Below are 18975 nucleotides of genomic sequence, written 5' to 3'. Positions count from 1 at the left end.
ACTGGACTATTGGGATTGCTTCATGTTCAAGCTCTTCTTAAGATTGTCTTTGTATTTGTCTTATATCTACAGAAGGGTTGGGGAATAAAACATACCCTCCTTTGCGAAGGAGGAATTGGTCGCTTTGCGACCAGTCCATCGATCTGTCTGCCCATCAAGGCAAGTCAAATGCCTAGTCTCATCTGGAGATATTACATTGATGCCTTTCAGTTCGGCTTTATTGGGTGACAAATTTTGTTTTCTAAGTTTTATACGCCTTTTAAAATTCCAGCTGCAGATCTGACAGTGAGGGCTCTTTTGACTTAGCTGGCACAACAGAATCCATTTCCACTGCTGCAGGGTTACCTCATGAATTTTAACTGATTCGCCAAACTTTCCTTCATTCACTTAGAAGTCTGTTGTTCCCTCTTTTGGCACTGATTCTTCAGTGTTCTTGGTTATAGATTCTCTGAGCCGTGGTGAAAGGAATCTTGGTTGGAAGTTTGTATAAAGTTACTTGACAATGCATCTACTCCATTTCTGAAATTTCCTAGTATGCCCAAAATACGCCAGTCCGCCCCTGGCCTGTTCAGACGAAGACAAGTTGAAAGAACATTGTTGGGCTGGATAAAATAGCGCTGAGATAGGAACCATTGCTTTACTATCAACTTTGTATGTGCTGATGATTTTCATTTTTTTCTGCAGCAGCGAGGATTTTCATCCAATCAGTAACAATACACATTTATTGTTTATTGATACTGACACTCATACAAATTTGGTTGTATGAGTGTTTGGGAAAGGCTTTTTGTATGACACTTTGACTGCAGTGTCCTCGAAAAGTTTTAAAGTTTTGTATAAGTATGACACCTACAATTAAGAATGACTGTGTTTTCTGCATTCAATGGGGAAGCAGTCCCCTGCAGTGTGTATTTATTATAACCGGTGATGATGAATATATGTCGTCTCCTCTGTGCTTTCTGACAACTGAGGATCTATTCATGGCTGACTGACTGAGGAAACAGGAGACAAGAGAGTGTGTGGGTTTGTGGATATATGTCACTCACTTCCATTGCTCCTTCACTGGGAATTAGTTTTGACAAAGTTGAGTTCAGTATTAATGTGATCACAGGAAGGTTTGACTTCTTCTTCCTCACTTTAGCTTTGAGTCTGGTGTTAATCTATTTCATGATGTAGTGCAAGGAGTCGTGACTCATGAGCTCACCTCGTTTGACGAAAGTTTCTCTTTCGCTTTTTCGTAATGGAAACTTATAATGACCCTATTTACTTACTACCCATTTCTCTCCCTCCATAACCTCATTATTTTATACATTTTCCCTTATACACCTCATTTCTTCTCAGTCTTTCCCCACCTGCCCTCCTTTGCCTTACATCACCCTTCCTCCTCTCGGTGAAGTGAAGAATATCTGTGATGAGCTGTAGAAGATGTTGATGTTGTGAGCTCTCTGTCAGTAACGCATCTCCTCATCATCGGCTGTATTGTTAATGTTGGCTCTCGTTTCTTTTCTTCCCCGCTCTTTGCAGCTCCTCCAGCTGTGAGTGTCAGCTGTTATATCACATCAATCCCTGTCCCTTCTCTCTTGTTTTTCTCCTCTGCCCATGTGGCCGTCTCTCTTCCGCCCTCCCTTCCTCCCTTCCACCCACACATACTCCATCATAAGCCCCTCTTTGATGAACTCTGATTACTGAAATGGCCACCAGAGACGGACATTTTTAGTTGTCGGCTTGACGTTGAGGACTGACTCCTGAAAAACATTATCCTCAAATCAAAGGTTTCATGCATCACATCTCTCCTTCTGTTAGATTCTAATTTATTTGCAAACACTGAATCTCAAAAATTCCTTTTAAAAGTTTTTGTTATGTGAAATTAATTCCACCACTTTCAAGTTCTAATTCTGCATTTTTCTACCTTACATCTGGGTTTTAGAGTCTTTTTTCGTTGTAACATGAAGCTGAAGCCCCTTCTTCATTTCCAGTCCAGGGACCTCTCTCTGTTGTCAAAACCAAAGGAAGATGTCCTGAACCATTGTGCGTCATCTTTGCCCAGTGTTCTTTAATTTCTAGCACCATTTTGTTTTGGTTGCAGTTCATCTTTTAGACTTATGTGTCATTTATGAAATACCAGGTTGATTGCTAAGCTAAGTGATCAATGTGTTATTTGGCTGTATGGAGACTGATGGGCAGTACTTACAGATTGCAGCTTTATAACCTTTGAAAAACATTTATGGCCAGCTCTCCTTCAAATACAAGATGCAAAGTTTCATTTTGAAGCTAACGCAGAGCTACAGAGACCCTCCCTTCTTCTTTAGATATACAACTGCTTCATGACATGTACAAAAGAATTTGCTCTGAAATGTTGACTTTTCCTAAACAAAGGTTGCCTCATCAGAAAAAGCATGCGTTAATTGTTCACGTATGCATTGTATGTGTATATTTTAGTTGACTTGAATTGGGTGAGTCCTGGATCACCTAAAGCTGCGAGAATCCCACTCAAATTTTATCTCGTAGCCAGATTTACCAACCAATGAAGGTACCCAAGTTTTTAACATGTGGAAAGATCAACTACAACATTTATATTTATGAAAGGTGGGGAAACAATCCTACACAAAGATCCCTCATAGTGTTTTTCTCTGCCTGCTGGAGGGGAGATTTTCCCACAGCACACAGTGTTGTCTGTGGCTGCAGCAATTCCGATTCTGAGGTCGGGGCTTTGTGTTACTGAAGAAAACAGTTATTGGCTGATCTGCCATCAGATGAGATGCCATCAGTGCGGTGAAGACATTACTGATGTCAAGCAGTGAAGGATTGGGAGGTGGCGACTATGGTGTGGCTGTAGTGGTGATGATTGAGAAGAATTTCATGAAGGATTCATTATTTACCAGATATTTTTTGCCCATATATCAATTTTTTTCGTATGCGGACTATGTAGTCATGTCGACTATTAGACTATTAAAGTCTAGACTAAAAGGAGACTGCTTCCTGATGGTGACCTTTAACGTGTCCTTTTTTCATCCATTTTATACAAGAAGATCCTTCTTACCCTGACTCTGTCTTGTTTTTTAAAGTTAGTCTGTTGAAATTGTCATCTTGATGTCCCTGAGTTGAGGTGAGAGTCCGTACCTGAATGAGGACCAGAAGAATGGACGGAAGTTCTTCATTGTTGGGTTGTTGAGTCACTGGGACAGGCGTCCTCAGGTGACATAAATCAATAAAGTAGACCAATAACCCCCCCCCCACACACACACACACACACACACACACACACACACATACAGTCAATAAATATGCAGACATGCATAATCATGCGTGAAGAAATTATGAGCCATGACCTCAGGCTTAATATGAATACCAAATATAAAGATAGCAGCTATAATTAAAATATAATGGCTTTGCTTTTCATAAATTAATGTATTTGTGTCCAAATGCCAGAGTCCAAGGATAAAATTTAAGGTAGGGCACTGCGGCGACACTCAGCCGACCGAGGCCACTCCAGCTCCCCGCTGGAGCTGGTTGCCATGGTAGAGTTCCAGCAGCACCAAGTGGACGCTAACGGTTACAGCCTGGGGAAATACAGACACAGCGCCACCCTGATGAACAGTGACAGGAACACTTAGTCCTTGCTTCATTTTATTTATTTATTTTTTTTATCATTTACACAAATGCACACAGGCACCCGTGTCCACTTACTTCATTTCCAACCCACCATTCACAAAAGACTTAAGGATTGGGCATGCTGACAGTACAGCAGATAGCATGCTAGTTCTTAGTTACTGAAAAGCCAAGTGAATTTAAGTCTTTTTTTGTCACTTGATCCAGCTGTCGTGACATGATTAAGGTGTAAAACCATACAAATGAGCCTGAAAAATACCTCATGATCTGGAAACAGAACCATATATATATTTAAATGCGCATGGGTGTCCTGGTTGTTCTCACAGTCTGAAGTAATATGGATAAGTAATGAAGATGATGGGGTCGATATCAAACTGGAACTTCGCCAGCATGTGTGACTTTTGGGGTTTGGACCATGTACAGTTTATAACATTTTCTTCTCACTGCTGGGCGGGAACTAAATTTTCAACTTCACTGGAAAATTCCTGTCTGAAACTGTGTGATATTGTGTGTGATAGCTGATCCCTGATCTATTCTACAACCCCGTGCCAGTCAAACAGCTGCAGGCCTGTGTCCGTACTGAGTCACTGGTCTGTTATTAAAGGTGTATTTATCCATCACTCCGCCTGACTGCATTGACACACACTTATTGTTTTCCTCCGTTCAACCGCACACACACACACACACACACACACACACACACACACACACACACACACACACACACTGGCAGCATTCCAGCAGTAATTCTGTCCAAACACTTCATTCTGCCTTCATTATCGCTGGATATTTCTTTACGGTGAGGAGACAAAACACAGAGGGCTGCTGGCCCGGGTCAAGGGGCGACAGAAGATTCTGGCTGTGGTTTTGAGGACGGGGTTTTTCAGTGTTTATCTTCAAGTGTCTGATTCTGTTATGGGTTGTGCTTGAAGACATTTGTGCCAGACATCAGGAACTGGTGGCCAGTGGGCCGGATCTGGGCCGTGAGAAGTTCTTTGTTCTGGATTGCAGGCCTTTTGACATGAAGGGAACAAAGATTGGCTGTTTATTACATTATTATTATAATTCATTCATTCAGTCAGTCTTTCATTCATCTTTATTAAGCACTTCTCCTGCTGCCGTGGGTTGCTGGAACCTTGTAGTGTAATAGAAAAAATCTTGTAGTGTAATAGAAAAGGCAAACTTGACCCTGAGCTCATTGTGCTCGCTCTAGAATACTATTACTGCTGCATGTTGTGCCTGAGCACATACAAACACATCTATTTTTATCGGACTAATGGACAACTATTAAGGCTGCGTGTTTCCGGCTGAGGTTGTCTATTCTACCCACTTCTTCTACTCCAGACAAGTCGGTTCTCTGTCTTTTTTGAAGGGATCTTTATATTTGCCGCTCTCATGCTTCCCCCATCGTTTCTGATTTTACTCAGTGATGCAGTACATCTCCAGCCTCGTCTGGTCTGAACGGCTGCGACAGCCTCTCAAAGACTCCATGTTCTGCTTTCTTATCCTTCCATCCCTTCATCCCTCTCCTCCCCGCCCCTCCTTGGTATGGTAGCCTCTTATTAGATCTGAACTCAATGACTCACGGCTTTCATTTTGGCCCGCCTGCGTCTCAGTCTCTGACCATTTTGTGTAAGGTTTCTTCACCAACCTTTCAGAGACAGTGGTTGTATTACAGAAGTGATTTCACCTCTCACCTGTGTGCATGTATTTACATTCAGTACAGGCCTATCCGTAGATCTTAGGATTAGTTTTCTTGCTGGACAGGTGATACACTGCAATCCATTCAGGTTTGAAAGAAGCAGTTCTGATTTACTGGTAACTTTAGATGTCTGAGCCACAGAGGAATATTTTTATTTCCTGAAAATTAGATATATCCTTAATTTGACACACCTAGATAACCACAGTGAGAAACACACTCAGGCAGGCAAGCACTCCACTGACTGCAGTTAATCAAGGTGAGCCAGAGGATTCTTTTATGCTAATAGTCATTTCCCCCAAAGATAAAAGGTAAGACAGAGAAAGAAGGAGCAGCTGATGGGGAAATAAACCTATTCAAAGAAATGAATACTAATGAAGCATTGAGAAGCAGACAACACATTTGGAATCTGTTAGCGCTATGAGAGAGACGAGGCCCAGACTTCACAGCTGAGAGGAAGTCGTCCCAAAACCCTGGAACGGAGGTAACATGAAAAAAACAAGAGAAGGACCCTGGAGTTATGGTGGAGTTCAAGGATTGTCCTCCTGAAAGAACCAACGCCAACATCTTTACGCTTTAAAAGGTGTGTGCGTGTGTGTATGGGCGTGTGTGTTTGTGTGTGTGCGAGTGCATGATACTCTAATATCAGATATCAGAAATATTTTAATTGCTATTAAAATTTCAGCTGAAATGAATATAAATGCGGGACACCAATCAATTTTTGCATTCCATGAAAAGAATGCTGCATAATTTGTTTTTTTTGGGGGGGGGGCTGCTTAATCAAAATTGTATTTTTTTTACTTTGTTCATAAAGTTTTTCTTTTTAAACCCGTTGAAATATTAAAGTCAACTTTCCTGGTCTTTAAAACTCTGAAAATTATGTAAATGTCAGTGAATTAAACTTTTTCGTAGAGCAGACCTTTTAAAACATTTTCCTCAGACCTGAAAATCTCTGTATGCAAATGCCTGTAATTTCCTCTGACTGTTTGACTAGTCTGACTGTCTGACTAGTAAACGCTCTAACAGGGAGGAATGCAGTGATTTTTACATTGGGGAGACCAAACCACCAATCCACAAGCGTATGGATCAAGACAGGAGAGCCAACTCTTCAGGACTAGACTCCACTTGAAAGACACAGAACACTCCTTTGAGGACACTCATGCCCAGGTTTAATTCAGAATCAGAATCAGAATCAGTTTTATTGGCCATCGTTTGTTGAAAGCAGACGAGGAATTTGTTTCCGGCAGGTGGTGTCTCAAACTGTACATTCATAACTTAACTATTCTAAATACTTTAAATATTATAAATAACTATACTAAATACAAAACGCAAGATGCAAAACGCAGTAGGTGGGGGGGGGGGGCACAATGTACAGGTGCTGAGTGCATGTTGCAAGGACTTGGAGACAAATATTTAACGTTTATTGTTCAAGTGTCTTATGGCTTGGGGGAAGAAACTGTTCTTAAGTCTGGTTGTTTTTGAGAGGAGGGCTCTGTAGCGCCTCCCAGAGGGTAGACTTTTAAATAGACGGTGTCCAGGGTGTGTTGGGTCTGAGATGATCTTCCCTGCCCGACTCCTAATTCTTGAGGAGTACAGCTTTTGGAGGGAGGGCAGGGAGGTCCCAGTGATCTTCTCAGCAGACCTGATTGTCCTTTGTAGTCGTGTCCTGTCCCTTTGGGTGGCAGCACCAAACCAGACTGTGATGGAGGAACACAGAACCGATTCAATGACTGCCGTGTAGAACAACAGCTCCTGTGGCAGACCGTGCTTCCTTAGCTGCCCGAGAAAGTACATACTCTGCTGGGCCTTCTTGAGGATGCAGCTGATGTGGAGAGACCACTTCAGGTCCCTGGAAACAGTAGTCCCCAGGAACTTGAAGCTCTCCACCGAGTCCACAGGGCTGTTTGCGATGGTGAGGGGGAGCAGAGGGGAGGGTAACTTCCTAAAGTCCACTGTCATCTCCACAGTGTTGAGCGTGTTCAGCTCCAGGTTGTTGCGACTACACCAGTCCACCAGGTGTCTCACTTCCTGTCGGTATGCAGACTCATCCCCGTCCTGGATGAGTCCAATGACAGTTGTGTCATCTGCAAACTTCAGGAGTTTGACGCCTGGGTGCGTAGATGTGCAGTCGTTGGTGTAGATGGTGAAGAGCAGCGGAGAGAGGACGCAACCCTGGGGGGCACCGGTGCTGACTGTCCGAGTGTCTGAGGTGATCGCCCCCAGCCTCACCTGCTGTGTCCTGTCTGTCAGGAAGCTGGTCATCCACTGACACATGACAGAGGGGACTGTGGGAAGTGTGGGGACTGTGGGGACTTCAAGAAAGACAGATGGTTTGAGAGAGGAGTTAAAAACTTCAATTTTGTCAAACTGGAGAAACCATCTCTGAACGGAGGAAGTTGATTAAAACACCATCTATCAGCCACCAACAATGCAGTGTTGATCGCTGGCTGTCCCTTCACAACCAGATATCCCTAGAAGACAAATAAACTTCTTTGGAACTATTCGATGGGGTTGTCTTGTGTTTAAATTGTCTTTAACAAACCCAATTTTCCCCACTGCTACTTTTCCATTTCAAGGAAGATGACAAGAACCTGTGGAGATTACAAACCACTATAAAAGCGACTCTGCCATTTTTAATTTGGAACTTAACAGAAATATTGGAAATGTGGATTTCCTGTACTGGAGGAGATTAGCATACAGCAACACAGAGATCCAATGAGTGGTAGTCGTCAATATATTAGTGGCAGAGACGTAGGTTGCCAGCATTAATTAAACAAGAGAGGGAAGGAGACGGAGGAGAAATACCCAGTGAATCTGCATTTTGATGAAGTCCAGAAGTTTATAATTTTAAGGACCGGATTCGTCAGGTCGTTTCTCAAAGAGGAACACTTATTTGGAGAACATGCAGAAACCAAAATTTAGGCATCTTAAGGACAGCCGGATCTGTAGTCTTTCTTTTTAGATGCATACATCAGCAGAGAAAATCAGCAGCACAGCCATTAAGATAGTCATTTATAAAAATAAGTGACGTGAATAAACGGAGATGTAACGTCATCTTACCTGGAGAGCTGTAATTATGTGGCGTTTGCTTGTCTGCGACACATCATGAAATCTTTTTAAGAGATTGTGATTACGATCAGGATTTACCCCAAGAATGTATGACTGACATTTTATTTCACCAGTTACACTTTTCTTACTGTTAATATAAACTTTATTTTTGATTTATTTTTTTGCGTATTCATCTTCATAACTAGTTGTTCTAGCCTTTCCTTCCGTGTCTTCATTTGTTGATCCATTTTTCCTGATCAATCTCGTGGTGACTTTGATTTGTTGCTTTCTCCTTGTTCATTTAGTTTATCTTTTGGACTGCTTTCCTGGTTTTAACACTTGACTTCCCCTACATGTTAAAATGTTTGTTTTTTTTAACCTTAATGTTTAATAAAATCACCAAATTGTCTTGATCTGCTGAACAGCAGATTCATCATGTTCTTATCGTACAAGTGAGACAAGGACTAAAAGCCCCAAATGTCCTTCGAAGCTGAGGGTATATTTTACATTAATTGGATTTTCTTGGTATGATTTGTCTGTCGTCTACTCTATAATCTGCCACCTGTGAGACATTTCATCATCTTCAAATCACCATTTGTCAACCACGATTTTTCCACCTCCTCAGCAGGAATCATTCTGATTGTTTTAATAACCAGGAAATTATAATTGTTTGAAAATGTTCTTGTTAATTCATCCTATTTTCCCCCTCAGATGTTAGAATTTAGGACACACTGGGTAGACGGTTCTGGGTTTCATTCCATTCTCTGTGGCGTTTGTATGTTCTACCCCTGTCTACTCAATTCTGCCCTGGTTCTCCTGCTTCCACCACCAAAACAAGCAGTTTAGGTGAACTGTTGACTCCAAATTATCTGTTCAAGGCCAGTTCAGGACACCCATGACAGACACATTTTCATGAATCCATTAAGTCATATGAAGGTGATTAGCAAAGTCAAGTTCAAGGGTTTAAACACATAAAGCCGTGAGATGATGCAATGTTTCTCTAAGATCATCCCACTGTGTTGACGCAGACTATAAAACATAATGTACAAACTTAGGAAAAATATGTCTATGACATATGACTCTCTGAAGTGCATTATTTATGATCAACATGTGCCAAACAGCAGAAACAAAACTAACAGCGGGGAAAGGGAGAAAAAAACCCCCACTGTGGAACTGCTGCATTTTGTTGTCACGCCACCATCTTTAAGTCGATCATAAATCAATCCAGGTTTTTCCAGTGTAGCTGCAAACATGGACCAATCTGCAGCAAATTTATGAATCTAAATGCAACATTTTGGAGTTGCAAAATACAGGAAGGACAGGTGGAAAGCAGAAGAAGAAAAAAAACAAACATTATTTGCATATGTTAAATTAGAGATTTATTACATCACTGCTGCGGAATTATATTGTATGTGCTCTAAACTTCAATCATTCACAAAATGGGCCTATAGCCGATGGCTCGGCCGCCCATTGTACTGCCGAATACTCCAGGGATCATGAGTAACCCTTCATTCCAGCAGCAGGCCGTGCTCTAGTATTCATAAAAAAGCAATACCTTGCATAAAAGTCCTCTGATGCATCAACCCACACCATCAAATGCACCCATCGCATTCTCTCCAGTCAATCCAGTACATTAGCACAATCAATAGAAGAGGTCCTCGTGTGTTTTTGCTGCATTCACTGTCTGCCAGTTTTATGATTCAGGCTCAGTTTGAAACGCCTTTGAAAAGCGCAGTATGAGGCGCTCCCCCTTGGCTGACAGAGAGAAAGCCTCTCAGCGCCCAGTCTGTTCTCTGCACACTGCTGTCAGTGCGCCACTTTACCACATGCCACTGCAAATCAATCGCACCTCATTACTACATAGACATGGATCATCACCACTCGGATTATGTTGTCGGTTTGTACATATCTGCAGGTATTTCTAGGAACCCTGAAGGTTTGAAGTAATACAGGCAAAAGGTTATGCTAGATAAAATATATATTTCAAAAAATAAAACAAGCAGAAGAAACAGGACCGAGCTACAAAATAAGTGACTTTACTGGGGAGAGAATCCAAGAATTCAGATCAAACTAAAGCAGGGAGATTTTGAGGAAATCGGAATCCTGATCCTGGTCTTTCTTGATCTATCAAAGGTTTTCAAAAATGTATTTTATTGCGCTTTGATACAGACAGTTTGCTATCAGCCAGCCTTTATCCATTCTCTCTGTTCCAATACAGACAAATCCAACTGCTGCACCTTGATTCCACCCCATCGTTCTGTATGAATATAATGAAGATGTAGTGACGGTCTGCTGTTTTGTTTTTTGGGGGGTTTTTTCTGGCTTTTTCACAACAGCTGAGACAGTAGAAACACAAACTGGATATCCATAAAAAATGAGGCATCAGTGAAGCAGCTAGTAGCATTAGCAGCTAAAATCAACTGGAAAATGTCTTCAAAAATGTCTTTTTTGTCTCAGGTCAAAGAGTGCTAGCGCCATCATGTGGGCAATCCTACAATTACAACACCAAGAGGAACAAGATGAGCCCAAGTTGTGTGTATCCACCAGTCCAGCAGTACCAGGTCACATATTAATCCTCATACTCTGCTTGTTCAAGGTTCTCTCTGATTCAATCAACAGTTACGGAGTGTGTGATCCCAAAGTAGTGCTAATAATTCCTATTTAATACCACAAAATGTAACAATTATAAAATAATTCAGTTTGTCTTTTCGTCATCTTTCTGATTTCACTGCTCTATATCCACCCGCCTATCGGATGAATACAGTCCCCATGAAGTTGCTGGTTCTTTTTTTCTTTGTGGTCAAACACCATCAGCTTAGAGGATCCAACAGGACATCTGTGAAGGTTAATGAAGATGAGGAAGCCTACATGAAACCTTTACAGACGGGGTGTGGTTGGATGATGTGGGTTCTGAATTTGAATCTCTCAGCAGCCCTAATGATGAAATGTGATGGTGCTGAGGATGAGGATGGTGATGAAGTCATTCAGCCTGAGCGAGAGGAGCCATTTCATGGAACATCAAGGAAGAGGTTGAGGAAAGAGAACATTGAAATTGTGGAAATAATCCAAAAACAACAACAGGTTACACCAATTCAGCTTCCTAATCAGGTCTGAATGCCTGAATGAGAAGGAGCCAGATCCTGATGTTCGTTTCAGGCTACAGGAAATAACAAAAAGACCTTTCTGACTTCATTCATTCTGTGATTTATCTATTCTCTGCAGCTGGAAGTGTAGTTCTCAACTTCTTGTGTGGCTGACACATACGAAGTGCACATACGCGAGTGCGTTGTGAATGCGTCGTGAGATGTGAGAATGCTACCTTCGTTTCATCCGGATTCAGAGTGTGTGCAAACAAAGACGGGAATAACACAAGTCAGCACGGAGACGAAGCAAACAGAGAATTCGAGTCACAAAAAGAATGTTCTGAAAAAGTATAAAAACAAGAAGTTGTGATGTGTGAACTTTATATTTATTACGGATGTTGTGGCCAAACAAATTTAGTGAAACTAAGCAGATGTTAACTCCAGTCTATCCCTTCTGTTCATGCTATCTCTTCATGGATCATGTGGTCTGAGCAGCAACACCAACCCCTCATAGACTCTGTCCTGCTTATTTATCCCTCCGTCCCTTTATCCCTCTCTTCTCCGCCCCTCCTTGGCATGGCAGTCTGTCATTATTTCTGAACTCACCGACTCATGGCTTTCATTTCTGGCCTTGACTGTCTCTTAGTCTGGGGCCATTTTGTATTTGGTTTTCCACACAATCCTCTCCTGTGTGTGTGTGTGTGTGTGTGTTTGTTTGAGGGTCTTTACAAATATTAGGAGTAACGATTCCCTTTTGGATGACAAATACACAAAACAGCTCACCCCCCCCCCCCCTCGGTCAAGAAAAGAGTGTGAGGCAGAAGGAAGCAGATAATGATTTAACCAAAAGCTCCACTGTGGATCTTCCATTTGGTGGTTTGGTCCTACTTCATGGCAGCTTCACACAGGCAGCACCTAAACCAGACAAAAAATAAATATAAATAAAATTCAAAAATCAAATTTATGAATCATTTCTGGAATAAAGATCTTTTAAAAACACAGTTGAAACCAGAGGGCACTCAGAGAATGGAAAGTATCAGAAAGTAGTTCCTGGACAATGTCTAAACAAACCCACACATTACATACATTACGTATGTAACACAACTTTATTCATTGAAAGCTTTTATATTGTTTAACATGCGGGAAATAAATGCATGTTATCTCTACTATCTTTTTGAGGCAATCCCTTTCTTGGAAATGTGATAACTAACCAATAATGAAAAATGATTGTCAGTTCTTGTTCTTTAATGCATTATACCAAGGTCAGATGGTCAAATTATTATTATAATTATTATTATTAGTTAAAGTATCACATATCATCCTTCTGAATCCTGATTATGAAGTCATTGATTACTTGTGGTTCTCTAAGAGTCAATTTTTCAAAGTTTGATCACATTTTAAGCGCAGCTATTTAAAGGCTTCACTTTTGAATTTTCGCATCGTTCTCCCACGTCGCACCTGCATTCTCTACGTGTTACTGCACTGGTACCTGTTCTCATTGTGAACAGCTGCCAACAGCTGAAAGCATGAAGTGACTGGAGGTCTGCCATGTGTGCATCGCTCCCTCCTTCCTTTAGGCATGAACCCCCACCCCACCCAAAACCCCCACCACCAAAGCCTCTGGCAGCGTGGACCAATGATGGCTGCCAGCCAGTCAATCACTGAGCACACTGACCACAGACGGGTCTTCCAACTGCTGTGCTGCAGTCCTAAAAATAAATAACACATTTTTTTTAAAAAGCAGCAAAATGATGCATTGTCGTTTTAGGGGAACTGATGGGCACTTAAGCCGAGTTAAAAACCAGTCTAGATATAAATATAAAACTGTGTAAAGATGTTTTTCACACCGTCTCATCATCTGTTTCACTTTCACACCAAATATAAAATCTGCATGACAACATACAGGTTTCAGATCTACAGCCTCTACGTGTTACACACACGCATTTACACTTCTACCTCAGTAAACTTTCTCGACTTCTACTTTCCTGAAGCGTTACCTTTCTGCTTCCGGCATCATTTTTCCATCATTATTTATTTTTCATTTTTACCCAAAGGTTGACCCGTAAGTAGTTTTCTCTGGGGAAAAAAAAATAAATAAAATTATAGCAATATTTTCATTCAAATCAGGTCCCCGCTTTGTGCCTCTCCATTCCCTGTCTTCAACTCTTGCTCCTGCATTTTCATTTCCGTGCGTAACATTTTTACAATTCAAATTTTCACGCTGGTAGGAGCTGCGTTTAATTTTTCACCAAGCTGCTCTTTTTTTTTTTCTTTTTCTGCTATACTTATTATATTTTTCTCGGTCCCAACTGTTCTGCTCCTCTTCTCTTTTCTCCCCCTTTTTTCTCCCTTTGACCTCCCCATGCTACTTCAAAACCAGCGCACATCCGCAGTCCTTCCTGTCTTTTGTCCCTCTTGCTTCTTTTTAGCTCGACTGTTTCCTTCCATCCAAAGTGATCACTCTTTCCTCTTCCTTTTCTCTCATTAATTCTCCTCCGTCCTCCCCCCTTATTTCTCTCCACTGTCCTCTAACTCCTTCACTTCATCATATTTCCCTCCCCCTCTACATGACTTCCCAGCATGGCCCATTCTCCTCTTCTGTCCTCTCCTTTTTAAATAATTTCCTGTTCCCTCTCTTCTCCATCACCTTCCTATGTTTTTTTACTTTCCTATTATCACTCTCCTAACTTCACTCTCCTTTGAGGATGGAGAGTTTGGAAGGAAAGGGTGGGGGCTCTGTTACCAACATACACTTAAAACCTGTGCAAAGGCAGGAGTGAGCTGTTTGACACTATTTGTCAGGGATTTCCTGATGTCTTCTTTTGAACCCCCCCCCCCCCCGACACAAGGAGGAGGAACAGGAATCGCGTTCCATCCTGTTTATTATGCCTTTTTTCTGAAATGTAAGTTAAAATAGGTCATATTTTATCCCACAATTGTAATCACTGTCTACCAGAGTGATGCCCTTTACTATGGAGGAACTTTAATCATTTGCATTTGTTCATTTTCTCAGTTATGATTTGTATTTAGAGTCATTCAGTCTGCAGGGATGTATTTAAATAAAATATTTTACTAAACTTTTTGCATATGTCTATAATATCCTGGAGAGGTTCTCTTTTATAAGCAATTTAGTTTTGTTTTTTTAATATATTTTTTATTTTGCTTGTTCTCTTAGATGTAATTAAAAAAAAAAAAAGAAACAGGGAAAATGATCATGCTAGTTCATTTTTCTCTTTGCTTCATTACAACTTTAGTTTCTTGTTTTCTTATTTTCTCAGTTTGCTGTTTGTGAACTGCGTTTTAGAGGCCTTTAGTTTGTTTTCTGATCTTCAGAGTCAGTCCCTCTATGCTGACCTGATCTGTGTTAAAGCCTGAAGACAGGCGCGGATATGACTTGTCAATCATAACATAGCCACTCCTTTAAGTATCTCCAGTTTTTTTCTTCTGCCCATACAAACAGCCTTGTATCTTTGGGTGGATGAGAAAACCATCTGTTGTGTTGAATTAAAATCCATGACCCCAGATACATCCTTTTCTTTAATTGTGATTTAAAATCCACAATATTTCAAAAGGCAGCAAACGATGCTCTGACGCGTCACCACTTTGTCGCTTTCAGTCTCCGTCTCTTCTTTCTTTAGTATCTATGCCCTGCTGTCAGCTGTATGACCCCCCCCCCCCCCCGCTCCCCTCACAGACATCCATCAGTCTATTCATACTGACCCTATTTTACCCTCAAACGTAGACACGTCCATGCACACGGGGGGGGGTCCTCTAACAGTCTGCCGGGTTGACTTTTACTGGAAACTTTGTGTCTTCTGGATCGAATTACCATCTAGTCATCTGTGACTATTTGTATTCACTTCCTTGGTAATCTGATGGGCCTGTATCCGTCGTCGTCTACTCTGTGCTCACATAACAAAAGTGACAAAGCGCTTGTGTGACGACAGTCTGGAGATTTTTTTTTTTTAAAAAGGTGCTAAAAAACATCATAGCAGTGAATGCTTCAGTTATGTAACACAAAATACATGACTTTAGCGTCCATTAATCAACCAATAAATCAGTCAGTCACGTTCTCATAACTGATTGATTACTACCTTCGCCAAGAAGGTCACGTTTTCACCCGTGTCCACTTGTTTGTTGCTTTTCCAACAAGAATTTTGCAAGAGGAGAATTCCCTGAAACTTACTGGGGGGGGGGGGGATTGGTCTTCTGCCAGAATAAACCCCATTAAACTTTGGAGTGGATCCACAGAGTTTTGTTTTGTTTGTTTTTTTTTTACTTTCTTTAACTTTGTGAGGTGTTGTCTCAGTCAATAATGTGTGGCTCTTGATGAAATAAAAGTCAGCTATGTGTAGGAGTGTGTGCAGTTTGATGTGGATCCAAAGAAACAATCGCGTCCACCAGATTTAAAAATGTTTTTGTGTAGTGTGTTTTATAAAGTGTTAACAAAGCTATGGATTTAATTTTGAAGAAGGAAAAACTGAACAGGTGTATAAAAGTCGACGTCTTTGAGTGCACTTCATTGACTAAAAGAAAAGCTATGAAGTTGTCGAAGTTCTTTTCACCTGCATGTTTGGGAAAAGATTCAGTCTAAATATTAAAACAAACATGCTTGAAATACCTCCTAAAACATCACAAGGCATCGCCTCAATGTAAGGGGATGTGAGCATAAAGTTTCGTGACAGAAAATCTAACAGTTTTTGAGTTTACGCAAATAAAGGGGTGTCGATCTTATTTAACATTTAGAATTAGACGGTCTTAAAAATACAAGTCAATACAATCTAAGGCGAGGTCGGCAATTACTGGAAGTTTTGATAAATGAAGAGAAATTAAACTCATCGTTGGTTGGGCACACTCGTTCCATACAGTAACAACATTCACACATGCGAGCACACGTGAACAAAGAAGTTAATTACAGCAGGATATTTTTATGCTAATAGACCCCCACCACCACCACCACCACCACCACCCCCAACTCAAGCTGAGAGGGAGCGACTGAAGGAGAAATGAATCTATTCAGACTAATGAATTCTAATGAAGCTTTCCAGACGAGATGTTTGGAGTCCATCAGCGCCGGGAGAGACGAGGCCCAGACTTCCCAAATGGGAAGAACTCATCCCAAACTCTTGAAAGAGAGGCAGAGAAAAACAAGAGAAAGACCCTGGAGAAAGTGAGCTGGGAGGAAGAAAGGTCCAGTAATGAGAGAGGGGAAGCTGGGGGGGTGGGGGGGTTTGGGTTGGGTTGGGGGGCGGGCGGATTCAAGGTTGTATTCAGACGTAGGGATTGTCCTCCTGAAAGAACCAACACAGACTTCCTCAGGCTTTAAGAGCCTCTTTATCAGACCCAGGTCTGTGAGTGTGTGTTGTGTGTACGCTGGTGGTCTCTGGGTGGGAGATGGAGTTGAGGGTGGGGGTGGGGGTGGTGGAGGTGGAAGTGGAGGCTCATAGAAACATGTTGAATTCAAATTAGTTTAATTCCCAGGCCTGCTTAACAAAAATAAAAAAGATTCAGTTGTAATAAACGCCGGCGTGAATAAACTGTGGAGACATTTCAAACCCTTTTGCTAGGTGGGGACAATTCTTCTATTCAATATGTAAATAGTTTTTTTGTTTTTTTTTAACAGTCTAGAGGTTGTTCTTATGATTTCAGTTAAACTTTTTAGGTATGTCTTCAAACAGTGGGTGCCTTACATCAAAACCAAGGTTTCCAACCCTGCCCCGCACACACAGAAATATTCAAATCTTGACGGCATTGGAAGCAGACGTCTTCCATCTGTTCAAAAATTCCTGCTTTTTTGAAGATGTGTCAACATTTGTTGAATAACTAACGTGAAGGACTCCAAATGTTTTCTCGCCATCGGACCTATGAACCCTCTCTGCGCCCCAGCTGAACCCTGATAGAATATAAGCTGGTTTTTGGAGGATATACACATGAAGGCAACTCACGTTATTGCGTCTCAGTTGAGTTACCAGGGGAATTTAATCAATCGGTAGTTTGCTCTGGAGCTGCTGAGAGCACTTGAAGGACTCCAGCTTTGCCAAATGAGTCTCTGTGTGCCAGAGACTGAACTTAATGGAGTTGCCTTGAGCTTGAATTGTTTTCCAACTTGCCATTGCCCTAGTTTCCAGTTTCTTGGGAAATGACAGGGACCTGACAATCCTACCAAGCTCAACTCCTGATTCCTCAAGTGGGTCCTTGGCCTCTTTAGTAACTACCCCCCCCAAAAAAACCCCCACCAAATCAGGCATTTGACTCTTGGATCAAATGTTCATTCAACGGTAGTTCATAATGGAATTTGGGCAAGTTGTACTGTATGTTTGCCAGTGACTATGGAGGCGGGGCAGCTAATGTCCAAAGACTCTTCCACCGAAAATAAACCTGCATGAGGGAAGAGAGAGAAAGGGAGAGGAGAGGGGAGGAGGGAAAGAGCCTTTTGCAACGGGGACAGAAGGGAAAGAGTCTCGGTTTCAATGGAATTAAAACTGCGCAATTTCTTTGAGGGCTGCCTGGTCTGATCATTCCTCTCCTGGACATGGATGTTAGTTGTGTTTGGATTATTAAAGGAATCCGTGGACATTGCAAAAAAAAAACCTATTGGAGGCTACAGGAGCTGGCGATTTTTAAAAAAAAAAATAATAATAATAATAATAATTTTTGTTTGCTACCAGATGGTGTCCAGATGAAAAAAAAATTATTTTTTTTTAAAAAGCAAAACGAGCTGTGCAATCGTTTAGAAAGGCGTAATGACTGTGCACACATGTAGGATCAGTGATGACTCTCCCCGTCATGTCTTACCCATGGGGGAGAACACATCCACATTTTCGCTGTGATCTGTCTGCGTGTACAGTTCGACGTTTGCACCTAAACGCGTTATGGATTTTGAATGGGGGGGGGGGTTCATGGTTTTGTTGTGTTTTTTTTTTTTTTTTTTTAGGGGGGGAGAGAGGGCTTTTAGGGGGCTGCGTCACCCGTAGCTGGAAAAGCAAATGGACTGCTTTGCAGATTTCTCCACTATTATATATATTTTTTAGGAGCGCAGCACCTCAGCAGCACGTTGTGGGATTGAACATCAGAGGTAAGCAGAACGCACGGCGGGACTCGATCGGGAATGAACGCTGACATGTGAGGCTGAACCAGTCAGGCTCCATTGAAAACAACCTTTTTTATTATAAGAAACGACGATCCTGTATGAATCAATGCAGTCAATTAAAGTGGGCATTGATCAGCGATGATGCCTTTATTTAAAATAAAACCACTCACTGGTGACGCCGTCATAATGTGTTCGGATCGTTCAGCCTCACTGCGCACGAAACGCGTCGTAAGTTCAACTTTACGTGAGTAGTTGGGTTGCTGCGGCGGTTCTCCGTGTCTGGATAGGTGACAGCTGTTTTTTTTTTTTTTGGGGGGGGGGATTCACGTTGAAACTGGGGTGGCTGATGTCATGATCTGACGGTAAGGACCGGAGAGTTTACAGGAAGGTTACGTCTGGAGTTGATGTCGCAATCGCTTTGTATGGATCCGTGTTTTGCGTTCAGAAAA

Source organism: Antennarius striatus, chromosome 23 (genome assembly GCF_040054535.1).
Source record: "Antennarius striatus isolate MH-2024 chromosome 23, ASM4005453v1, whole genome shotgun sequence".
Taxonomy (NCBI): Eukaryota; Metazoa; Chordata; class Actinopteri; order Lophiiformes; family Antennariidae; genus Antennarius; species Antennarius striatus.
This window is presented reverse-complemented; position numbering follows the sequence as displayed.